Source organism: Myotis brandtii, unplaced genomic scaffold, assembly GCF_000412655.1.
Source record: "Myotis brandtii unplaced genomic scaffold, ASM41265v1 scaffold736, whole genome shotgun sequence".
Taxonomy (NCBI): domain Eukaryota; kingdom Metazoa; phylum Chordata; class Mammalia; order Chiroptera; family Vespertilionidae; genus Myotis; species Myotis brandtii.
In genome coordinates this window covers 208,202-212,542 of record NW_005370921.1, presented here as the reverse complement: position 1 = coordinate 212,542, position 4,341 = coordinate 208,202, and positions in this window count along the sequence as shown.

The window sequence follows — 4,341 nt, the reverse complement described above, 5'->3', positions numbered from 1 at the left end:
GCGAGGGCGGTCGCCGGCAGCCGCTGGGAACCGGGAGCTACGGAGCCTCAGATGGCGGGAAGGCCTAAGGCAAGGAACGGACAGAAATGGGAAGAAGATGATAAAAAGGGTCAACAACCTCCCCGAGGGGGAAAGGGGTGCGAGGGGGGGTGAACCACGGATGCACACCCAACCCGTGACAGCAGGCCATCATGCCATCACCCGGAGCCGCAGCCCCGCACACGTCATGAAAAAGGGTTGGGTTCTCAAGCAGCGTTTGGAATGACGATACGCAGGTCTCACAACCTGCGGCTGTCCCGGCCCCTGGAGAGAATAAAAGCCCCTGTGCCCACGGCCGCTGCCCCCGAAGGTGACCCGGAGAAGCAGCGTCTGCGAGCGGAGGCCAGTCCTGCGGAGGCCGGAGGCCGGCAGACTCCGAGAAGCAGAAGCGCCGTCCAGGGCATGGACAGCTGACCACTGTGTTCCAGGGAAAAGGCGCTACACCCAGAGGAAGCTGCGTGTGACATAAAAAGCACGGAGGTGGTGGTCGGACACGTGGCTGCTCCTGTGGCCGTGGCTTATGAAAGTACCAGGTCACTGTCCCCCCTAAAGCGAATGGGTTCCCAGGCAGGGCACATGCCCAGGTTGCGGGGTTCGGGGCCAAGTCAGGGGGCTTGCCGGAGGCAACAGATCCACGTTTCTCTCTCACATCAATGTTTATCTCTCCCTCGCTCCCTCTCCCTTCCTCTCTCTCTCCCTGAAATCCATTTTTTTTAAAGGAAAAACGTGTTACTTATTCAAATACTTGTAACTCATCGTGTGTCTTTGGTCTCTTGGTAGCATCCTCCTGGGTTCATTTTTCCTCCTGCTCAGAAATGCCTTGTTTTTCTTTCCACGTGGTCTCCGTGGTAAAGTCTCCACGCCCTCGCGGGTCTCACAGTGTCTGTGTTTTGCCCTCAACGCTGAGCAGGGGGCTTGCCGGAGGCAACAGATCCACGTTTCTCTCTCACATCAATGTTTATCTCTCCCTCGCTCCCTCTCCCTTCCTCTCTCTCTCCCTGAAATCCATTTTTTTTAAAGAAAAAATGTGTTACTTATTCAAATACTTGTAACTCATCGTGTGTCTTTGGTCTCTTGGTAGCATCCTCCTGGGTTCATTTTTCCTCCTGCTCAGAAATACCTTGTTTTTCTTTCCACGTGGTCTCCGTGGTGAACTCTCCACGCCCTCGCGGGTCTCACAGTGTCTGTTTTGCCCTCAACGCTGAGTGACAGGCGAGGCGTGGAATTCAGACACTCGTAGCTGCCCCCGAGCTACGGTTACGCGGACCTCCTGCGAGTCGGGGAGCAATCCCCATCCCGCTAAGAGCTCCAGATGCGCTCCTCACCCTGGACGCTGCGTTTCACAAGGAAAGGTCGGGGTGTGCGTGTCATCTGTCTTTATTCCGGCCCAGCAGGTGGCACAGTTTTTCAACCTGAAAACAATTTTCCTCACTTTCGGGGGAATTACCAGCCATTTTCCCTCAAACATTGATTCACCGCCTTCCTGCCAATTACCTCCTTCCGTGGCTTTTATCACGTGAATCTTCTCCCGTCCAGGGCTATCTGCTTGGCGTTTTGCTGCTAATCTGGGACTTTCTCCCACTCCATCTTCCAGCTCACTCGTTTTCCAGCTATGTCTTGAGTTTCCGGTTCAAGGGCTGTCGTTTTTGTAACAGCTCTAGTTGGTCCTTAGACCTAATTTCCGATTCTCGCTTTACTTGTGTTCACTTATCACACTGCTCGGAAGGACAGGTGTGAATCCAGGACCCTCGTCACAGGGGAGGCCTCCCGAGCCCGGGGCCTAGGGGAGACGTGGAGGTAACAACAGACTGGCCCCCACAGTGGCCGTAAAGATCAAGGGGAGCCCCCAGAACACCGCCAGAAACACCTTAAAAGCTCAACAAATGGTACGAACGTGGTCTCCGGGGCCAGAGGGCCCCTCCGCTCGGACGCCCGTCCACCCGGGAACGGGCTGCCTAATTCGATGACACGAATCCAGGTGCCAGCGACGCCCACCCTGCCTCTCCCGCCTGCGAGTTGTCATGGTCTCTAAGGTCCTCCTTCGCAGGCGGAACCTGAACTCTACCGAGATGACAGGAGGCCTTTCCCTACGTCCTCTCTGGTCCTGTCACCTAGCAGGAGGCCACCTTTCCGAAGCCCGTGCTTTCTCTCCCGGGTGGCGACGCCTCCGGTGGCCCGGTTTGGCCATCTGTCCGTCCTCCTCGCCGCCCACGTGGTGGCCTGCCTCCCGCTCTGAGTCCAGTGTGACGCCCGCCTGCAGGTGACACTCAGAGACCAGCTCTCCGTCCCGGGAGCCACTGTTCTCCTCCCTCCGTCCTCGGTTTTAAAGGTCGTTAGTGACTTGAACAAGAGAATCCAATGATGGCTTTTTAGAGGAGATCGGTCTGTCGAAAACAGTGGTCAATATGTTCAGTAAACAAAGGCTCTGGGAACCTGCAGGGTGGCGCACGGCGTGATAATTTTCTAGAAAAGCCACTGGCGGCTAATGAAGCTTCATGGCGGCACGTCCGTCAGGCCCAGCGGGCGGCGCGAGCTCCGTGTGCCATCAGTTCCCCGAGCGCGAGGCTTCGTCTGAACCAGCCCGTGACCGCCGTCACCGTGAGCCTGCGGGGTGCAGTGGTGGGCGCCGAACAAGGGCTCCTCGTTCTGCTTACCCTCCTAATTAATGACCAGAAAGATAACGAACAGCACAGGGCGCTTTCTGAACCACATTCATCACCAAGTGCAGCGGGCATCCCTGACATTAGGGCACACACGCAGAGCCCGAACGCGAATCAGACGTAGGCGTCAATTCTTAAGAGTTTACCCGCCTCCAAGGGGCACACTGGGCGGGAGCGGGTCACGGACAGCTCGCGGGTCAGGCCAGGGTTTCAGAGACAGATGGGCAGAGACAGAGAGGACAGAGACAGAGATGGACAGAGACAGAGACGGAGACGGACAGAGACGGAGACGGACAGAGACAGAGACGGAGATGGACAGAGACAGAGATGGACAGAGACAGAGACGGACAGAGACAGAGACGGACAGAGACAGAGATGGACAGAGACAGAGACGGACAGAGATGGAGATGGACAGAGACGGAGACGGACAGAGATAAAGACAGACAAAGACAGAGATGGACAGAGATGGAGACGGACAGAGATAAAGACAGAGATGGACAGAGACAGAGACGGAGACGGACAGAGACGGAGACGGACAGAGACGGAGACGGACAGAGACGGAGACGGACAGAGACGGAGACGGACAGAGACGGAGACGGACAGAGACGGAGACGGACAGAGACGGAGACGGACAGAGACGGAGACGGACAGAGACGGAGACGGACAGAGACGGAGACGGACAGAGACGGAGACGGACAGAGACGGAGACGGACAGAGACGGAGACGGACAGAGACGGAGACGGACAGAGACGGAGACGGACAGAGACGGAGACGGACAGAGACGGAGACGGACAGAGACGGAGACGGACAGAGACGGAGACGGACAGAGACGGAGACGGACAGAGACGGAGACGGACAGAGACGGAGACGGACAGAGACGGAGACGGACAGAGACGGAGACGGACAGAGACGGAGACGGACAGAGACGGAGACGGACAGAGACGGAGACGGACAGAGACGGAGACGGACAGAGACGGAGACGGACAGAGACGGAGACGGACAGAGACGGAGACGGACAGAGACGGAGACGGACAGAGACGGAGACGGACAGAGACGGAGACGGACAGAGACGGAGACGGACAGAGACGGAGACGGACAGAGACGGAGACGGACAGAGACGGAGACGGACAGAGACGGAGACGGACAGAGACGGAGACGGACAGAGACGGAGACGGACAGAGACGGAGACGGACAGAGACGGAGACGGACAGAGACGGAGACGGACAGAGACGGAGACGGACAGAGACGGAGACGGACAGAGACGGAGACGGACAGAGACGGAGACGGACAGAGACGGAGACGGACAGAGACGGAGACGGACAGAGACGGAGACGGACAGAGACGGAGACGGACAGAGACGGAGACGGACAGAGACGGAGACGGACAGAGACGGAGACGGACAGAGACGGAGACGGACAGAGACGGAGAGAGACAGAGACGGAGACGGACAGAGACGGAGACGGAGATGGAAAGAGATAGAGACAGACAGAGACAGAGATGGAGACGGACGGAGACAGACACGGACGGGTGTCTCTGGCACTAGAGGAGGTCACGCTCAACCCTCGGGACCTGATCAGATGTCGCACAAAGGTGGTTGCAGCGCTGGGCCCTGCTGTCCTCACGCCCACGACAGGGAACCGCA